At 41.5% G+C, this 22,044-nt stretch overlaps 1 non-coding gene across 1 annotated transcript; it reads right to left on the bottom strand.

Annotated features, from left to right (window-relative positions):
• Positions 1 to 6,268: 6,268 nt before the first annotated feature.
• Positions 6,269 to 6,375, bottom strand: LOC120365585 (U6 spliceosomal RNA). The gene has a single exon (XR_005580478.1). It is a non-coding gene; the product is annotated as a U6 spliceosomal RNA (small nuclear RNA).
• Between the last annotated feature and the right edge of the window lie 15,669 nt (positions 6,376 to 22,044).

Here is a 22,044-nt window from a genome sequence, read left to right as displayed (position 1 = left end):
ATGGCTGGCTCCATCTTGCTTCTAGTCTCACAGGCTGGCTGTTTTTGCTCATTCTTGAGTGTAAGCTAGGTTAACCGTGAGAGGAATTTAGTTTACAATTTAACTTGGAAGCAAGGATGATAATAGCCTCTCCCTAAAACTAACCTCCTCCTTGTTCAGGGACCAAAAACTAATGAAAGGCCATGAGATTAGCATTGCAGGAGGGACCTGAATTCTGCTAAAATGTAGGCATAGATTCTGTAATCCCTTACTGCTCAGGAGTCATGTGGCCAGAGGTCACAAGGTTTGTGACTTCCTCAATTACTCTTATAGATAACATCACTATTGTAGAAACCAAGACTGGTCTTGGTTTTTGTTTTTGTTTTTGTTTTTGTTTTTGTTTTTGTTTTTGTTTTTGTTTTGGAGTCACAGCGAGCTCTACCACCCAGGTTGGAGTGCAGTGGCATGATCTCAGCTCACTGTAACCTCTGCCTCCCAGGTTCAAGCGATTCTCCTGCCTGAGCCTCTTGAGTAACTGGGATTACTACTACTGTGCCTGCCACCACACCCAGCTAATTTTTGTATTTTTAGTAGAGATGTGGTTTCATCATGTTGGCCAGGCTGGTCTTGAACTCCTGACCTCAGGTGATCCACCTGACTTGGCTTCCCAAAGTGCTGGGATTATAGGCATGAGCCACCAGGCCCAGCCCAAGACTGATCTTTTGAGATGTTTTCCAGACTTTTGCATTCTGGCAACTGACTGACCCCACCCAGATTCATGACCCATGACTCAACCAGTCCTGTAGCCACACACACAGAGGAAGACTCAGCACAAAAGGACCATTTCCACACCCCTATGATTGTATCCCCAACCAATTAGCAGCACCCATTCCCTAGTTCCCTGCCCATCAAACTATCCCTGAAAAACCCTAATCTTCAAGCCTTTGCGAAGACTGACTTCAGTGATAACTCCAGTTCTTCTGCTTGGCTGTATTAGTCTGTTCTCATGCTGCTATGAAGGAATACCCAAGACTGGGTAGTTTATAAAGAAAAGAGGTTTAGTTGGCTCACAGTTCCGCATGACTGGGAAGGCCTCAGGAAACATAATCATGGTGGAAGACACAGGGGAAGAAAGGCACCTTTTTCAATGGGCAGCAGAAAGAAGTACCAAGTAAAGGGGCAAAAGCCCCTTATAAAACCATCAGGTCTTGCTAGAACTCACCATCACAAGAACAGCATGGAAGTAATAGCCCCCATGATTTAATGACCTTCCACTGGGTCCATCCCGCAACACGAGGGATGGCGGAAACCACAGTTCATGATAAGATTTGGGTGGGGACACCACCAAACCATGTCATTCTGTCCCTGGCCCTTCCCAAATCTCATGTATTCACATTTCAAGACACAATAATGTGGCCGGCTACTGTGGCTCACATCTGTAATCCCAGCACTTTGGGAGGCCAAGGCAGGTGGATCAGCTGAGGTCAGGAGTTCAAGACCAGCCTGGCCAACATGGTGAAACCTCGTTTCTACTAAAAATACAAAAATCAGCTGGGTGTGGTGGCACATGCCTGTAATCCCAGCTCCTCGGGAGGCTGAGGCAGGAGAGCACTTGAACCTGGGAGGCAGAGGTTGCAGTGAGCTGAGATCGCACCATTGCACTCCAGCCTGGGTGAAGGAGTGGGACTCTGTCTCAAAAACAACAACACACAATTATGCCTTTCCAACAGTCCCCCAAAGTCTTAGTTGATTCCAGCATTAACCCAGAAGTCCATATTCAAAGTCTCACCTGAGACAGGGCAAGTCCCTTCCACCTATGAGCCTGTAAAACTGAAAGTAAGTGAATTACTTCCTAGATACAATGGGAGTACAGGCATTGGGTAAATATACCCATTCCAAATGGGAGAAATTGGCCAGAACAAAGGGGCTACAGGCCCCATGCAAGTCTGAACTCCAACAAGGCAGTAATTAAATCTTAAAGCTCTGAAATAATCTCCTTTGACTCCATGTCTCCTATCCTAGTTATGCTAACACAAGAAGTGGGTTCCCATGGCCTTGGGCAGCTCAACTCCTGTGGCTTTGCAGGGTACAGCCCCATGCCTGGCTGCTTTCCTCAGCTGGCATTGATTGTCCATGGCTTTTCCAGGCACTCAGTACAAGCTGTTAGTGGATCTACCATTCTGGGGTCTGGAGGACAGTGGTCCTCTTCTCACAGCTCCACTAGGCAGTGTCCCAGTGGGGACTCTGTGCGGGGGACCCGACCCCACATTTTTCTTCCACAGTGCTGTAGCAGAGGTTTGCCATGAAGACTCCATCCCTGTAGCAAACTTCTGCCTGGACATCCATACATTTCCATACATCCTCTGATGTATGGGCAGAGGTTCCCATACAGAGGTTCCCAAACCTCAATTCTTGACTTCTATGCATTCTCACACTGCTATGAAGAAATACCTGAGACTGGGTAATTTACAAAGAAAAGAAGTTTAATTGGCTCACAGCTCTGCATGGCTGGGGAGGCCTCAGGAAACTTAGAATCATGGTAGAAGGTGATACAGGAGAAGGCACCTTCTTCACAGGGTGGCAGGAAGGAGAAGTGCTGAGTAAAAGGGGAAAAGCTCCTTATAAAACCATCAGATTTCATGAGAACTCACTGACTATCATGAGAATAGCCTGGGAGAACAGTAACCACCGCCATGATTCAGTTACCTCCCACTGGGTCTCTCCCATGATACATGGGGATTATGGGAACTACAAGATGAGATTTGAATGGAGACACAGGCAAACCATATAATTGGTCTTGTGTTAAACTTTCTTTACTGCAGTACCACAGTCTCAGTGAACCGCATTTGTCTGTGCAGCAGGCAGGAAGAACCCATGGGGCAATTGCAAGACTTTTATACATGGATTTTCACTGTAACAGTAAGACTGGGGAGGAAGGCCTTTCAACAGAGACTGGTTAAGTTATCAGACATCCATACAGTGGTACCCTTACATAGAAGGGGGTTCCTGTCTGTGTACTGTTCCTCCACTAGGAGGAAGCAGAAAATATAAAATTATTAACAGTAGATACAAGATGCCACTATGCATTTTTGTTTCTTTTTTTTTTTTTTTCTTGTCTGTGTGTTTTAGGGGACAGGGATATATTTTATTTTTTGTATAACTTTTCTGTCATTCCTAGGGATTTGAGATAAGAGGGGGAGGCTCCAGGGTATGATTAATCTACCACATGATAGATTATGAAAACTAATATGATGAAAACTGACAAATAATAACAAAGTGGGTTAGATAGCAGATGGACATTCATAAATTAATAGTTTTCTGATACACCAATGATATGTTTGGCTGTGTCCCCCCCCCAAATCTCATCTTGAATTGTAATTCCTATAATCCCCATGTGTCATGGGAGGGACCCAGTGGGAGGCAATTGAATCATGGGGGTGATTAGCTCCATGCTGTCCTCATGACAGTGAGTTCTCATGAGATCTGATGGTTTTACAAGGGGCTTTTCCCTCTTTTCTCAGCACTCACTTTTTCCTGCGATCCTGTAAAGAAGGTGCCTGCTTCTCCTTTGCCTTCTGCCACGATTGTAAGTTTCCTGAGGTCTCCCCAGCAATGTGGGACTGTGATTCAATTAAACTTCTTTCCTTTATAAAATACCCAGTCTCAGATATTTTTCCATGGCAGTGTGGAAATGGTCTAATACAACCAGTAATATATGGAAAATGTAATGGAAAAAAGTTCACAACAGAACCTAAATAATAAATATAGATTACAAGAAGAAAAGTAAACTTTATGGGATGTAGAAGAAATCCTAACATTACTGGTTATAGACAGTAAATCGCAGTATTTTAACATGCCAAGCTGGGTGTAGGGGCTCATGCCTATAATCCCAGCACTTTGGGAGGCCAAGGCAGAAGGATCACTTGAGCCCCAGAGTTTGAGACCAACTTGGGTAACATGGTGAGACCCCCTTCTCTACAAAAAATAAAAATAAAAAGACTAGGCCAGGTGCAGTGGCTCACACCTGTAATCCCAGCACTTTCGGAGGCTGAAGCAGGTGGATCACATTGAGGACAGGAGTTCGAGACCAGCCTGACCAACATGGTGAAACCCCATCACTAATAAAAATACAAAATTACCTGGGCATGGTGGCACACATGTGTAATCCCAGTTACTCAGGAGGCTGAGGCAGGAGAATTATTTGAAACTGGGAGGCAGAGGTTGAAGTGAGCTGAGATCATGCCATTGCACTCCAGCCTGGGCAACAAGAGCAAAATGCTGGCTCAAAAAAAAAAAAGTTAGCTGGATGTGGTGATGCATGCCTATAGTCCCAGCTACTAGAGAGATTGAGGTGGGATGATCACTTGAACCTGGGAGGTGGAAGTTGCAGTGAGCAGAGGTCATGCATTGTACTCCAGTCTAAGCAAAGAGCAAGACTGTCTCAAAAAAGTGAAAAAAAAAGCCAGTTCTCTTAAGTTGATATGAAACATGTAATCCCCAAAATAACCCAGCAATCTCTAGCATACAGTTTGGCAAGCTAATTCAAGAATTCCTAAGTAAGGCTAGAAGTGGATGCATAGCTTAGACAATTTTAGGAGGAAAAAATGGGAGAAACTTGCCCTGGCAGATATCAAAGCATATGTTTAATATTGTTCAAAATGTCATATTGATGCATGAATAAACAGACAAAATTAATGAAACAGAATGAATACTTCAGAAAAAGATTTCCACATACATAGGAATTTACTATCTAATAAAGGTTGAAATTTATCAGTGGTGAAAGGCTGGACTATTCAATAAATAGTATTGAGATAATTGGCCATGCGTTTAGAGAAAAAAAGGTTGATCTCTAACTCACACTTAATAAAAAAATTGCATATGGATTGTATGTCTCAGTAAGATTATAAAAGTATTATATAAAAACATAGGAGACTCTGTTTATGACTCTGGGTCAGAAAAGCCTGAATTAAGGAAAGTTGCAAGGGAAGAGATTAGAATAACCATGTCTAAATTTAAACCTTCTGTGAAAACGTAAAGAAATAAGTGAACTTAAAATGTAAGTACAAAAAAAAAAGTACAAACTAGAAACAAATGTAACAAAAAAAAATTTAATTTGAATATATATAAGAATAAGACAACTCAGCAGAAAAATGAACAGAGAAGCCGGGCATGGTGGCTCATGCCTGTAATCCCAGGACTTTGGGAGGCCAAGGCAGGTGGATCATGAGGTCAGGAGTTCAGAACAAGCCTGACCAACATGGTGAAACCCTCTCTCTACTAAAAATACAAAAATTATCCAGGCAGGGTGGCACACATCTGTAATCTCAGCTACTCAGGAGGCTGGCAGGAGAATCACCTCAACCCAGAAGGTGGAGGTTGTAGTGAGCCGAGATTGCATCACTGCACTCCAGCCTGGGCAACAGAGCAAGACTCCATCCAAAAAACAAACAAACAAAAAAAAAAAAACAAAGAATGTGAACTGTCAAGTCACAGAAGAGAAAATACAAATGATTAGTAAACATACAAATAAATTTTAGTCTCCCTAGTCATTTATAGACATGTAAATTAAAGTAAGATGTAACTTTTTACCATATAATTGACAAAAAAAAATTTTAAAGTTGGTAATAGTAATCAATGTGGAGACATGGTACTCTCCTGAAACTGATTGGAATAAATTACTTCAGCTTCTCTGAAAAGCGTCTTGGCAATATTTTCAGTAACCCAGTGATTCCATTTCTCAATATCTATCCTACAGAAATAAACATGTATTTGAGGTGGCAAGCACAAAGGTTTTTTTTTTTTCTTTTTTGAGACAGTCTTGTTTTGTCACCAGGCACCAGGCTGGAGTGCAGTGGCGCGATCTCGGCTCACCGTGACCTCCACCTCCCAGGTTCTAGCAATTCTCCTGCCTCAGCCTCCCAAGTAGCTGGGACTACAGGCGTGCACCACCATGCCCAGCTAATTTTTGTATTTTTTTAGTAGAGACGGGGTTTCACCATGTTGGCCAGGATGGTCTTAATCTCTTGACCTCGTGATCCACCTGCCTCAGCCTCCCAAAGTTCTGGGATTACAGGTGTGAGCCATCGCGCCAGGCCAAGATTTTTTTTCTGTATGGTTTGCAGTTGAAAAAAAATGAACAACAACCTGAATATTTATTAATATGTAACATACCAAAGTTTAAAATAAGGTTTAGAATAATGTGCTCAATAGCATTACATTTATGAAAATATAAAGACCTCAAAAACAAAATTATTTGTTTGTACAGGTACTTATTTCTTTTTTTTTTTAATAAAATACGGAACGCTTCACGAATTTGCGTGTCATCCTTGCGCAGGGGCCATGCTAATCTTCTCTGTATCGTTCCAATTTTAGTATATGTGCTGCTGAAGCGAGCACTGTACAGGTACTTATACACACAAGTGTTGGGGCTCAGAAATTGATGCCCCAAAGTATGGTGCTTTGGTATGCTGAGTGCTTTCCACTAAAAGAAAATCAAGGCCTCCCTCCCCTCTTTCCCTCCCAAAGCGCCAGAGGAGCTTTCTCTGAAGTTGCTCTAGAAGGAATGCAATTGTGAGCCCCTCCTTGTAATCTCATTGAACAGGAAAGATTAACTCTCAGGAAAGGAGTCTAAACACAGGTCTAATCTCTTCTTTTGAAAGACTGCTATCTGGAAGACTATCTGCATGAAAACACAACCTCTGTTTGCCAGACATTTTCAACCTTAGCTTTCCATAATTTGATGCCACCTCCCCGCCCCTGGAAACCCCAAGCTACTATATCTTTCTGTATCCCAAAATGCTATTTAAGCTTCAGCCATCTGGTCCTTTCTTGAGTCTCATGGTCTGCGGGACTCCCATGCATATGCACATAATCAATCTGTATGCCTTTTCTCCTGTTGATCTGTCTGCTGTCCAATTTATTCCAGAGACTAAAATTATCAAACCTTCAGAGGGTAGAAGGAACGTTCCCTTCGCTTCTGAACATGATTACGTTTATTTATTTTATTTTATTTTTTGAGATAGGGTCTCACTCTGTCACACAGGCTGGAGTACAGTGGCACAATCTGCAGCCTCCACCTCCCCAGGCTCAAGCAGTCCTCCCACCTCAGCCTCCTGGATTCCGGGGACTGCAGGGGCATGCCCCATCCCTGGCTAATTTTTTATTTCTGTATTTTGTAGAAACAAGCTTTCACCATGTTGCCAGGCTGATCTTGAACTCCCAGGCTCAAGCATCCACACACCTCAGTCTCCCAAAGTGCTGGGGTTACAAGCGTGAGCCACAGCACCCAGCCTATATATACATTAAAAAAAAAAAAAAAAAAAGATATTCACTGTTCAGGATGATAGCCACTAACTGCATGTGGCTATTTTCATTTATACACAAATTAACTTAAAATTAATTTAAATTTAATTTAGAATTCAGCTCCTGGTCTCACTAGCCATAATTCAAGTACTCAGTATCCACGCGTGGCCTGTGGCCACTGTATTGGACAGTACAGACAGAGAGCACTTCCAGTATTTCAGAATTTTCTATTGAATGCTGATCTCAATTCTCAGTAAAAATCTATAATCTTCCTTATCAAAGAGGGCTCCATAAACCTGGAGCATCAGCATCAGCATCACCTGGGCACTGGTTAGAAATGCAGAATGGTGAGCCCTCCCAAACATACTGGAACCAAAGTCTGCATTTCAACAAGACCCTTGGGTAATCTGTATGCACATTAAGATTTAAAAGCACTGCACTAGCATCATCATCACCAGCTTTGAGAAGCTCCTTTAGTGGTCAATCCTCTTCTGCACCTGCTGAAGATTTCCAGGGACAAAGAGTCTGGCCGTCACCCACTGCTTATCAAGCAGTAGCTTCCTGGTTGGAATTACCTCAATTACATGAGTTTGAACAATTTGGCAAGCTTTATAGGATGGAATTGATTAAAAGGAGGTAAAGAAATTTACACATATTTACTAATTATTCCTAGAGGATGGCTTCACAGTTGCAAGATATTATAAATAAGCCATTCACAGAGATCTCTGAAAAGAAACACGGTAAGTGGTTGTTTTGTAGATAACGAACAATGTATGAGTACTTGGCTCAGAACACAATTTCCAGCAATATCATCACATACAAATTTGTACTCTCTTGAAAATTTAGATGGAATGGAAGATGATGGCCTCTTGAAATGTGTTAAAAGACTCAAAAAGTGATGATGAAAGTACTGATAACGGGCATTTCTGCAACTAAAGAACTTTCTATAAAAGGTTCATCTTCTGCAAACTTGCACACTAAAAATAACAGGGCTTATGGAGGAAAAGTGTTGAAGCAGGCCGCTCAAAGACTATGCAATTTTATAATGAGGATTTTTTTTAAAGCAGAACCCTGTAAGAAATACTGGCATAGCAATAAGCAACACACTAAACTCTAAATAGAAAAACAACACAATAAATATAGAATCTTACCTTTAAAAAAAAGCCGAAAATAGCTTGATGGAAGAAGGTGTAGAAAGGAATCGGGGCTTCTGGGATGTAATAACTAAAACAAAATACACTAAGATGGTGAAAACAGTATTTTGCACAGCCAAGACAGAGGATGTGACCAAATTGAGCAAACAGGAAGAAGAGGGTGTGGAAAAAATGCACAATACAAAAGCATGCTACCCTTCATGTAAGAAAGAAGTGGTGGGGCAGCAGGGCGCAGTGGCTCACGCCTGTAGTCCCAGAGATTTGGGAGCTGAGGCAGGAGGATTGCTTGAACCCCAGAGTTCGAGACCAACCTGAACTATGTAGTAAGAACCCATCTCTAAAAAAATTTCTTTTTAAAAAAAAGGAAAGGAAAAAAAAAAGAATTAAGAAGGGGGTAAGAATTAAGAAGGCAGATTTCTTATTTGTGCAAAAGATATACAGAAAGATAAACAAGAAACTGAAGAGATTGGTTACCTACAGGATGTGGGTAGCAAAGGGGTGGAAAAAAAGGAGAAATTCCAAAGGAGTTCTAGAGAAGGGAAGGAAGTTTTCCTTCTATGAGAACAGCTCTGTGTGCAGCTTTGACTCTTAGAATCACAGTCATGTTTCACACATCCAAAAAATAAATAATTAAAACCAACCACAATGGGAGAACTGAAACAAGAATGCAAATTGTAATGACTGAACAAATTAAATACACTACAAATGACTAACGACCATTCAGAAGGGGATGGGGAAGAAAATAATTCGGTAACTTTGAAAAACAGTATTTTGCCTGGATACTGAAAGGCTAATGGCAAAAATAACTATTTATAAATACCATACTCTAGTTAGTAAATTAATTTCTCATAGAGCTATGGATTAGCAATTCAATAAATGCTTTGTGTATATACTACTACTGAATAAATAAATGAACATTATATATAAGAGCCATGTGTCTCTCAAAGAAATAAGTTACAAGTAGGGGGCCAGGGACAGTGGCTCACGCCTGTAATCCTAGCACTTTAGGAAGGCGAGGCGTGTGGATTGCTTGAGCTCAGGAGGTCAAGACCAGCCTGGGCAACACAGTGAAACCCCATTTCTCCTAAAATACAAAAAAATTAGCCAGGTGTAGCAGCATGCGCCTGTAGTCGCAGCTACTTGGCAGGCTGAGGCTGGAAGAATTACTAGAACCCGGGAGGCGGAGGTTGCAGTGAGCCGAGATCACACCACTGCACTCCAGCCTGGGTGACAGGGAAAGACTCCGTTCCTTAAAAAAAAAAAAAAAAAAAAAAAAAAAAAAAAAAAAAAGCTACAAGCAGAGAAAGGGAGATGGCTAGAATGAGCTTTGTGGTATTAAATTGGAATCAGAGAGATCAGTATTACAATCATTTTTTAATTTTGTATTTACTATTTTTATAGAGATGGGGCCTTCCTATGTGGCCCAAGCTGGTCTCAAACTCCTGGCCTCAAGCAATCCTCCCACCGAGGCAGAGCTGGTAGTCAAGGAAGTGACCACGTTCTCGGGACAAACAACCATGGTGACCATACAGTCAACACAATAAGCCTCAGCATCCGCATTGGGCTCATTTAAACAAAGCTATCTTCAGCAGGCACTCTGCTTCTAGAGCGCATGCGTATTTTGATTTTACCCATCCTCAAACTGACCCTTTGCTCATTATAACAGTAAAAAACACACCCCTGGGTGGAGATTTAAGATGCTTATGAGACCTGCGACGTGTGAACAGGCACGTACAGCTACTGCGCAGGTGCAGCCAGAGGACACCCCCGCCGCCCCAGTACATGCTTACTAGCAACACCTCTTTCCTCCTCCCTGTGAATCATCGTGGAAGGCTCCCATAAAGGAGTCTCCCTAGTGCCAGTCTTTGCTGTCTTATCCTTAACGAGCAGCCCGCCCTGAATCCTCTCTCTCGGGGTGTACTGTCTATTCTGCACCTAACCTTCAAAATATTCTTTTTCTTTGCCATACATTACTCTGTGCTGCACTCCTTTTGCTGTGTGTCTCTTGTTTAAATCCTTTTAAACTAAGGAGACAGGAACTGAGGTATCACATCAGCTATCCACCATCTCGGCCTCCTAAAGTGCATGAATCATTGTGCCCAGTCTAAAATAACTGGTTTTAATATATCAAATATACACATACACACACACCTTTACATTTAGACGTGTGTATATGTGTGAGTTAGTATACAAATATAAATGTCTTAGCTCTCTGCTAAGAGTGCCTGAAGGCAGTGATACTCCAATGGCTATGAGCGTACCTAGATCCTAGGTCTTGAGTTCCAAACGCCATTCTCCTGTGAAAGGAACCAAGTCTCCTTTGCAAAATGCAAAGTGAGCCTGGAAAAGTTGTTGCACTAGAAAATAAGGAGGTGCTTGAAAAGATGGAAGCATGTTGAAAAGATAAGAACAGCTGGGCGCAGTGGCTCACACCTGTAATCCCAGCACTTGGGAGGCCAAGGTGGATGGATCACTAGGTCAGGAGTTTGAGACCAGCCTGGGCAACATGGTAAAACCCTGTCTCTACTAAAAATACAGAAGTTAGCTAGGCGTGGTGGCACATGCCTGTAATCCCAGCTACTCGGGAGGCTGAGGCAGAAGAATTGCTTGAACCCAGAAGATGGAGGTTGCAGTGAACTGAGATTGTGCCACTGCACTCCAGCCTGGACAACAGAGCAAGGCTCTGTCTTAGAAAAAAAGGAAGAGAGAGAGAGAGAGAGAAAAGAGAGAGCGAGAAAGAGAGAGAGAAGAAAAGACATAGGAACTAATGTGAAGGAGGGCTCCTTAAAATAGTGTTGGATTTTAGCTCAGAATAAAATAAATTTCCATGAGCCCATACCGATACAAATAAGCAATTGAATAAATAAATGGGAGAAACAGGGTATCTGTTTCTTACAAAGAATTCTAATTTAAAAACATAGAAGGAGTTGGACGTCCAACCTTGCAATCTTTTGGCTTCATTGATTAAAACACACACAAACACACACACACACACACACACACACACACACACACACATACACACAGAAGGAATAACAGAAATACAGAATTACTAGGTGAACTCTACCATAATTGTTGCAGGCTTGATTCTTCTGATGGATGATAAAATTGATCACGAATATTGGAGGAGAAACAAGCTATTTCACAGTATCAGAGTATCTCTTTAAGATATTTATCAATTACAGAAGAAATTTTGTGCAGAACTTGATTGAGAAACCAGAGTAGCTAAGTTATCAAGGTTAACATCACCAGTAATAAATCTCATTGGTGTCATTATGTACTGCCATGAACACAACATCACTTCTGAGGTAATCTTACAAAAAATGCATAATCTCAATCTAATCATGACAAATCATCAGATGAATCCAAATTGAGACATTCTGCAAAGTAATCGGTAGGTCATGAAAGACAAGGAAAGACTGAGGAACTCTCACAGATTGGAGATGAAGGAGACATGATTTAGCAAGATGGGATCCTGGATGGGATCCTGAAACAGACAAGGGACTTTAAGGGAGGAAACAGGTGATATGTAAAGTCTGTGGTTTCTTTAATCATATGGTACCAATGCTGTTTTCTGGTTTTGATAATTGTGTAATGGTTGTGGAATTGTTAAAAATGGAAGAAACTGGGAGAAAGGCATATGTGAACTCTTTGTACTATTTTTGCAATAATTTGGAAAATTATTTCAAAAGGAAAAAGGAGGGCACGGAGAGAAAGTGCACCGGTTTCAATACTGTGCTCCTTTATATTTGCTGTGTTCAGCTGCGCTCCTGTGCTTGCATCCTGCTGCTCTTTCTGATGGCACAAAATATTACATGCCGGGTAATTTCGCAGACCAACCAATATAGTTTCCATGCAAACTGACCTCATTTCCCTACTTCCATTCTCACAGGAGTTAATCCACGTTAAATAATTGTAGCAGAATAAACCATATTAAAATTACATGTGATATGTTTGGTTAAAATAGGACCATTGGTCAGGCACATCCCAGCCCTTTGGGAGACTGGGGCAGGTGGGTCACTTGAAGCCAGGAGTTAGAGACCAGACTGGCCAACACGGTGAAACCCTGTCTCTGCTAAAAAAACAAATACAAAAATAATCCAGGCGTAGTAGCATGCACCTGTGATCCCAGCTACTTGAGACGCTCAGGCATGAGAATCACTTGAACCTGGGAGGTGGAGGTTGCAGTGAGCCAAGATTGCACCACTGCACTCCAGCCTGGGTGACAGAGTGAGACTGTGTCTCAAAAAAATGAATAAATGAATGAATGAATGAAGACATCATGAAGAATAAGTGGAGGGAAATAATATTTAAAAGTTAATATATGACCACAAGTAGCCAAAACAGTCTTGAAAAGAAGAACAAATTTGGAGGACTCAGATTTCCTGATTTCAAAACTTACCACAAAGCTACAGTAATCATAAGAGTGTGGTACTAGCATGAGGACAGAATACAGACCAAAGGAAGAGAATAGAAAGCTCAGAAATAAATTCTCACATATATGGTCAATGGATGAAAATCAACCATATGTAGGCTGGTGCCAAGATCATCTGATGAGGAAGGAACAGTTTTTTTAACAGATTCTGCTGAGAAAACTGTACATACATACAGAAAAAAAATGACATGGAGTTCTTACTTTACACTATGTGCAAAAATTAACTCAAAATAGATCAAAGACTTAAGAGTTAAAACAATACAATTCTTAGAAGAAAACATAGGGGAAAATCTTCATGACATTAGCATTTGCTAATAATTTCTTGAATATGACACCAAAGCATGATCAACAAAGAAAAAATTTGACTTCACCAAAACCTTTGTGCATCAAAGGACACCTGCATTAGGGGTCTCCAGAAAACCAGAACCAACAGGAGAGAGATACGCAAACACACACACACATGAGCAGAAAGAGAGAGACTGTAAGAAATTGGCTCATATGTTTATAGAGGCTGAAGGAAGTTCCACAATGCACCCTATGCAAACTAGAGACCCAGTGGTGTAGCTCTAGTCCAAGTGGCCTGAGAACCAGAAGCACCAATGGTGTAAGTCCTACTCCAACGTCAGGAAAAGGGCACTATCCCAACTCAAGCACTCAGAAAAAGAGAGCAAATTCTCCCTTTCTCCACTCTCTTGTTTTATTCAGGCCCTAAATGGAATAGATTATGCCCACTCACATTGGGCAGAGCATTCTCTTTTACTCAGTCTGTCCATTCAAGTGCTAATCTCTTTCAGAAACACCCTCACAGACACACCAAGAACTATCTGGACACCCTGTGACCCAGTCAAGTTGACACATACACAATCAAGACACTGGAAAGAGAACCCGTAGAATGGGAGAAAACATTTGCAAATGATATATCTGATAAAGGATTAGTATCAAGAATATATAAATAACTCCAGCTCAACAACAACAAAAAAGCAATGCAAAAATGGGCAAATGTCCTGGATAGACATCTCTTCAAAGAAAATATACAACTGGCCAATAAATACATGAAAGTATGCTCAGCATCATAAATCATTAGGGAAATGCAAATCAAAACTACAATGAGGTATAACTTCAAACACATTAGGATGGCTATTATCAAAAAAGCAGAAACTAACGAGTGTTGCCAAGAATATGAAGAAACTGGAACTTTCATGAATTACTGATGGGAATGTAAAATGGTACAGCTGCTGTGCAGAAAAGTCTGGCAGCGTCTCAGAAAAGTTAAACGTGAAATTACCATATGGTCAAGCAATTCTCCTCTTACATATATACCCAAAAGAACTGAAGGCAGGCTCTCAAACACATATGTGTACACTAGTGCTTATAGCATCATTATTCACAATATTCAAAAGGTGGAAACAAACCAAGCGTTCATCACAGATAAATGAATAAGTAAAATGTGGTGTGTGTATGTACATAATGGATATATAATGGGATATTATTCAGCCACAAAAAGGAATCACATTCTGATAGGGTACAACATGGATGAACTTTAAAAGCAAATGCTAACAGAAATAAGCCAAACACAAAAGGACAAATATTGTATGAAGTACCTATAATATGGGGTACCTATAATGGGTATATGATATGGTTTGGCTGTGTCCCCACCAAAATCTCACCTTGAATCATAGCTCCCATAATTCCCTCATGTTGTGGGAGGGATCCGATGGGAGGTAATGGAATCATGGGGGTGGGTTTTTACTGTGCTGTTCTCATGACAGTGAGTAAGTCTTACTTACTATCTGAAGGTTTTATAAATGGGAGTTCCCCTGCACACACTCTCTCTCTTGTCTGCTGCCATGTAAGACGTGCCTTTGCTCCTCCTTTGCCTTCTGCCATGATTGTGAGGCCTCCCCAACCATGTGGAACTCTGAGTCAATTAAACCTCCTTCCTTTATAAATTACCCAGTTCCAGGTATGTCTTCACTGACAGCATGAAAACACTAATACAGTATATATGAGGTACCTATAGTAGGTACCTCATATTGATAGAGATGGAAAGTAGATAAAGGCTAGCAGGGGCTGCAGGGAGGGGGCAATGGGAAGTTGTTGTTTAATGAGCATACAATGTCTGTTCGGAATGATTTAAAAAGTTCTAGAAATGGGCCGGGTGCAATGGCTCACACCTGTAGTCCCAGCACTTTGGGAGACTGAGGTGGGCGAATCACCTGAGGTCAGTTCGAGATCAGGCTAGCCAACATGGTGAAACCCTGTCTCTCCTAAAAACACAAAAATTAGCCAGGTGTGGTAGCACACCTATAATCCCAGCTACTCTGGAGGCTGACAGAACTACTGGAACCCAGGAGGCAGAGGTTGCAATAAACTGAGATTGTGCCTTTGCACTCCAGCCTAGGAGACAGAGCAAAAATCTGTCTTAAAAAAAAAAAAAAAAAAAAAAATTCCAGAAATTGGGAGTGGGGATGGTTGCATGGCATTGTGAATGTAGTTAATGCCACTGAATTGTACACTTAAAAATGGCCAAAATGATAATGTGTGTGTATTTATATACAGTAAAAAAGTCTGTTTATATAAAGTAACACAACTAAAAAACTCAATATCATTTGATTTAAAGTGCATATGTATAATCATAGTAATAGTAATTATGAGTTGGTATTTGTTTTGTCCACACCCCCCAAATCTATACATTCTTGTGTCCCAAAAACATTTTGGGGAACCTATCATGGGGAAAATGAGGGATCTTCCAGACAGTGTCTGTCTTATCTATAAGTGTGCACTGCAGGGGTTTGTGTATGATGAGAAATAGAAGAAAGGGGAAGGGGATGCTGGCGTCTCTGTAGCTGGAAGAAGATCATCCTTTTTGTCCTGCCTAGGAAAAAGGACACTGGCATGGGAGACTGAGAATGCATCACCCTGGCCGGGAATGGTGGCTCACGCCTGTAATCCCAACACTTTGGGAGGCCAAGGTGGGCAGATCAGGAGGTAAGGAGTTTGAGCCGAGCCTGATCAACATGGCAAAACCCTGCCTCTACTAGAAATACAAAAATTAGCTGGGCATGGTGGCATGTGCCTATAATCCCAGCTACTCATGAGGCTGGGGCAGGAGAACAGCTTGAACCCAGGAGGCAGAGGTTGCAGTGAGCCGAGATTGTGCCACTGCTCTCCAGCCTGGGCGACAAGAGCAAGACTCCATCTCAAAAGAAAAAAAGGAGAGAGAGAGAGAGAGAGAATTCAGCAGCCTGCTCCAGAAAAGAAGGAAAGCACACATTCCTATCCTCACACAGAAGGAGGGGAAGTCACCACAAAGCCTGCAGACAGTAACTTTATGCCGTTAAATGTGACAAGTCAGATGAAAGGAGTTTCTTGAAAAACACAACTTACAAACAGATGCAAAAAATAAAGAAAGAAAGAAAGAAAATCTGAATAGGTCTATATTAATTTTAGAAGTTGAATTGAGAATGGAAAGCCATCTTTCAAAGAAAACTGCAGACCCAGATGCTTTTGCTTGGGAATTCTTCCAAACATTTAAGGAAGAACTAACACTAATCTTACACAAACTCCTTTTTTTGTTTTTTAAGATGGAGTCTCGTCTATCACCAGGCTGGAGTGCAGTGGCGCGATCTTGGCTCACTGCAACCTCCGTCTCCCAGGTTCAAGTGATTCTCCTGCCTCAACCTCCTTACAGGCATAAACCACCGCTCCTGGCCACAACTCCTTTAGAAAATAGTTTCCTGGCTGGGCGTAGTGGCTCACACCTGTAATCCCAGCACTTTGGGAGGTCGAGGTGGTAGTGATCACGTCACTGCACTCCAGCCTGGGCAATAGAGTGAGGCCTTGCTTGAAAATGCGAAAGAAGGAAAGAAGGGAGGGAGGGAGGAGAAGATAGAGTGTTGAAAGGAGGAGTACATAGAAAGGAATGATAATACATTGTAACTACATGGGGCTTATTTTAGGGATGCAAAGTTGTTTTAACACTTGAAAATCAATTGTTGCTATTTGTCACACTAACAGAATAAAGGAGAAAAACCATATGATCGTCTCAATAAATGCAACAAAATGCCTGTAACAAAATTCAGTAACAGCCATCATGATTTAAAAATGAAAATCTCTTAGTAAACTAAAATTAGAAGGGAACTTCTTGATAGAAGTCATCTAGGAAAAACTTGAAGGTAGTAGCATACTTAACGGTGAAACACCGACTACTTTTCCCTTGTTGTTGTGAACAAAGCAAGAATGTTCACTTTCCCCACTGTTATTCAATGTTGTCCTGGAAGTCTTGCCAATGTAAAAAGGTAAGAAAAACAACGTCATACATATTGGAAAGGAAGAAATAAAACCATTACCATTTTTGTCTTTTCTTTTTTTAATTTTCCAAAGGGCCAGCTAGGCATTACTATTTTTAAAAGCATTAAAATTTTAAAATACTTAGGAACAGGGTAAAAAAGACATGTAAAACTTCTACAATGAAAACTATATAACACATAGTGCCAAGACTTATGCTAGCAATTTAATGGCTATTAAAATACTTTAATAATTTTAATTATTAAATATTTAATTAGATTATTACATTTTAATTATTTTTATGATTATTATTCAATTTATTGATTAAAATTATTAAATTTTAACTAATACAAACTTTAATTAAGGCGGTTCTTGGAGACATTTTAATATTTTCATGAAGCCTTCCTCAAAGTGGACAGAAGCCTTACATAGGCCCTGGAAAGACTTCCTTTAGTCTTAGCAGTCCTGTTCACAGTTGCTAAAGCATTTTAATAACAGAAATAATTGAATACTCAGCTGGGCACAGAGGCTCATGCCTGTAACCCCAGCACTTTGGGAGACTAAGGTGGGCAGATCACTTGAGGTCAAGAGTTCAAGACCAGCCTGACCAACATGGAGAAACCCCATCTCTACTAAAAATACAAAAAATTAGCTGGGCATGGTGGCACATGCCTGTAATCCCAGCTACTTGAGAGGCTGAGGCAGGAGAATCACTTGAACCTGGGAGGCAGAGGTTGCAGTGAGCGGAGATTGCGCCATTGCACTCCAGCCTGGGCAACAAGAGCAAAGCTCCGTCTAGGAATACTCAATTATTAATGGTTGAATATTCTAAAATGATTCAATTATTTGAAATAATTCAATTCTCTTTTTTCTTATCCTACCTAGATAATGCTGATGTCCCCTTACTATAGAACCTTATATATGACATTCTAGAAAAGGCAGGGCAGCACTATTGAAAACTCATTTTTTCTTCCTGATTTTCCACTGAGGTTAAATAAGCATATACTGCCTACATTCACAGAAAAGAGAAGGACTGTATTTATTATCCTCATCCTGAAGGCCACTCCACTTCAGGAGCAACCCATTAAAATCTCCGGGTGTGGAGAGCCGCTCGTGCCTTGCTGGCCAATGACCAATATACACAGGGTGTTCACCTGCTACTGACGTAAAGAGGTGCAGGTGAAGAACAGACCCCCGTTATCTTCCTCTTTTCTCTCCTTTATCCCTGTCAGAGGTCTCTAGTTTTCCATTTTTGTGAGTTTAATTCTAATGAGTTTGCAGATAAAACCATTTTTCCCAGTAAACAAACAAACAAAACCTTCTACTTGTATATTTTGTGTACTATCAAGCAATGTTTGGGCTTACACCTGTCTTTGTCAACTTGAATTAATTTTACGGTTAATTTGGCCAGGCATGGTGGCTCACACCTGTAATCCCAACACTTTGGGAGGCTGAGGTGGGCAGATCACAAGGTCAGGAGTTTGAGACCAGCCTGACCAACATGGAGAAACCCCGTTTCCACTAAAGATACAAAAATTAGCTGGGCATGGTGGCCAGTGCCTGTAGTCCCAGCTACTCAGGAGGCTGAGGCAGGAGCATGCTTAAACCTGGGAGGTAGAGGGTGCAGTGAGCTGAGATCGCCCCACTGCACTCCTGACTGGCAACAGAGCAAGATTCCGTCTCAAAAAAAAAAAAAAAAAAAAAAAAATTAACATTTTTTAATATTTACTTTGGATTTCTCTAACTAAGCTTAGTGAAGAAAGCATAAATAAAAATTCACTGTGGGGCTTTTTAAACCCTTGGTTAATTTTACGGGCATTGGCAGAAGTGATGTTTCTCTCCTGTTCATCGATTCCAAGTTACAAATAGGGACAGAGAATGTCTTTCCCATTTAATGGAAACATAAAAAGTAGCATATTTGCCTCCAAAAAAAAAAAAAAAAAAAAACCAATGGACTCTGTGATAGGCAAAATAATGTCTTTTCTCTAAAAGAGGTCCTCATCCAAATCTCCAAAACCTGTGACTAGGCAAGGGCGAATTCGGTTTGCAGGTGCGACTAAGAAATCCATTGACAGCCAGGTGCTATGGCTCATCCTTGTAATCCCAGCACTTTGGGAGGCCAAGGCGGGAGGATTGCTTGAGCTTGGGAGCTGGAGACTAACCTGGGCAATACAGCAAGCCTCCATCTCTACTAAAAGAAAGAAATCCGAGTTTGAGATGGGGAGAGTAGCCTGGATCACGTAGGTGGGCCCAAAGGTAGTGTGAGGGGCTGCTTCACGGGAAAGACTCAATGGCATCACTGGCTCTGAAGACACTGGGGACCGCCAGCCAAAGAATCCGGGCAGCCTCTAGATGGTAGAAAGCGGAAAGAAAGGGCTTCTCCTCTAGGGCTTTTAGAAGGAACAGAGCTCTGCTGACACCTTGATTTTAGAGACCCATTTTGAACATATGACCCCAGGATTATAAAATAATAAAATTGTATTGCGTTAATCCACCAAGTTTGTGGTAATTTTTTAAAGCAGCAATAGGAAATTAATACAGAATCTTTCTTCATTAACAGGCACGTGCCACCACACCTGGCTAATATATTTTAATTTTTTTTTTTTTTTTAATGACGGAGTCTCACCCTATCACCAGGCAGGATTGCAGTGGGGCGATTTCGGCTCACTGCATGCTCCACCTCCCAGGTTCAAGCAATTCTCCTGCCTCAGCCTCCTGAGTAGCTGGGATTACAGGTGCATGCCACCTAGTCTGGCTAATTTTTGTATTTTTAATAGAGACAGAGTTTCACCATGTTGGCCAGGATGGTCTCCATCTCCCAATCTCGTGATCCGGCCACCTTGGCCTCCCAAAGTGCTGGGATTAGAGGCGCGAGTCACCACATCCAGCTAAATTTTTAATTTTTAATTGTAGGAAATATCTTCTTGTAATTAGGGAATTTCAAATTTAAAAGAGTAAAGCACTGTTCTGCTTTCTGTTTCTATGGATTTGCCTGTCTGGACATTCCATAAATGGAATCATACCAGGAAAAAAAAAAAAAAAAGTATCTTTGTTCTTTATTAAATAGCGTAATTAAATAGTTTGGACACAAGGTGGCACTAGACTATCAGATTTACCAAAGGAGCGCTTTTCAGTTTTGTGACATTAAGATACTACTATAAAGGCAAGGACGCAGTTTTCTAAGAATAAATGTTACCAGGCGCGGTGACTCACGCCTGTAATCCCAGCACTTTGGGAGGCCGAGGCGGGCGGAGGCCGAGGCGGGCAGATGAGGAGATCAGGAGCTCGAGACCAGCCTGACCAATATGATGGAACCCATTTCTCTACTAAAAATACAAAACTTAACCCGGCATGGTGGCGCCCGCCTGTAGTCCCAGCTGCTTGGAAGGCTGAGGCAGAAGAATCGCTTGAACCCGGGAGGCGGAGGTCACAGCGAGCGGAGATCTTGCCACTGCACTCCAGCCTGGGCTAGCAGAGCAAGACTCCGACTCAAAAAAACAAGCAAACAAAAACGAAAAGAAGAAGAATGTTAAAAAAAAAATCCCATTGCATTTGTTTGCGTCGATGTTTTTTCACTATTGTTGGTCACTTAAATTAGTCTTGACAAATCTTTTTTTTTTTTTTTTTTTTTTTGACAAATCTTTAAGCTAGTTTCTGACAATTGGTTTTTTTGTTTGTTTGTTTTTTCCCCAGAAAGATGAACTAAAAATGAATAGGGGTCACTAGAATATAACACAAGGGTAAGAACTTTTTCGGCTGCCAGTGCCTTGAATACTGACAACATCCTGTAGCCCGCACCTGATAAATAACTGCTGGATGAAACAACATCTCACGTCCAACTGCACACATAAATTTGTTTCTGAATAATCTGGAAATTGAAGAAAATCCTTTTGTCCAAGAATTTTTCATTTAGCACTATTCACAGAGCACTCGTTTCTTTAAATGTGCTTGCGATGCATTCTCCTTTGTGCTAGAAATGAACAGCCATTCCTCATTACATGGAGTCAGCCCCTCCCCCCACCCAGGTGTTTCCGGTTCTAAGCCAACACCCCCAGGCTTATTATTCACCTCCTGTGAGTGATCTGGGGAAGAGTGTGGTCAGGGCAAGCGTGGACCAGAAGTCACACACCTCTCTGGATGCAGGGGCTTGCATGGTCCTGCTTGTGCCCTTGGACTCTTCATGCCACAGGGCATCAAGCCCTCTTCTGTTGCCTGTCACACCCTCCAAGTCAAAGTGAAAAACTGTCCTTTTCAGAGACTTCTTTTCAGCTGTAGGGATGGAAAAATAATTTCCTCTCTACCCTTAATAGTTCTTTTGAGATGGAGTTTTGCTCTTGTTGCCCAGGCTGGAGTGCAATGGCATGATCTCGGCTCAATGCAACCTCTGCCTCCAAGTTCAAGCAATTCTCCTGCCTCAGCCTCCCAAGTAGCTGGGATTACAGGCATGTGCCACCACACCTGGCTAATTTTGTATCTTAGTAGAGATCGGATTTCTTTATGTTAGTCAGCTGGTCTTGAGCTCCTGCCCTCAGGTGACCCACCCATTTCAGCCTCGGAAAGAGCTGGGGTTTCAGATGTGAGCCACAGTATCTGACCTCCCTTAATAATTCTTGATCGGGACTACCTATAACAAGAGAGAGATTAACATGAGAAAAACACATGCGTTCTTACCATATATACCTCATGTATATTTGGGAGAAAACTCTGAGAAATGTGTAAATATTTAGAGTTGTTCTCAAAAAAGCATTTACACTTGAGGCTTAGATATCATCATTCTGTGAAAAAAAGAAAGAAGGGTAAGAAGAGAGGTCTGGAAAACACCATAAAACAAAGGCAAGGTTTGTGTGTGTGTGTGTGTGCAGATTTAAATTTAACTAAGCCTTCTCC

The sequence above is a fragment of the Saimiri boliviensis genome, chromosome 1 (genome assembly GCF_048565385.1).
Source record: "Saimiri boliviensis isolate mSaiBol1 chromosome 1, mSaiBol1.pri, whole genome shotgun sequence".
NCBI classification, from domain to species: domain Eukaryota; kingdom Metazoa; phylum Chordata; class Mammalia; order Primates; family Cebidae; genus Saimiri; species Saimiri boliviensis.
Note: the sequence above shows the minus strand (reverse complement) of the source record. Positions and strands in the feature narration are given on the sequence as shown.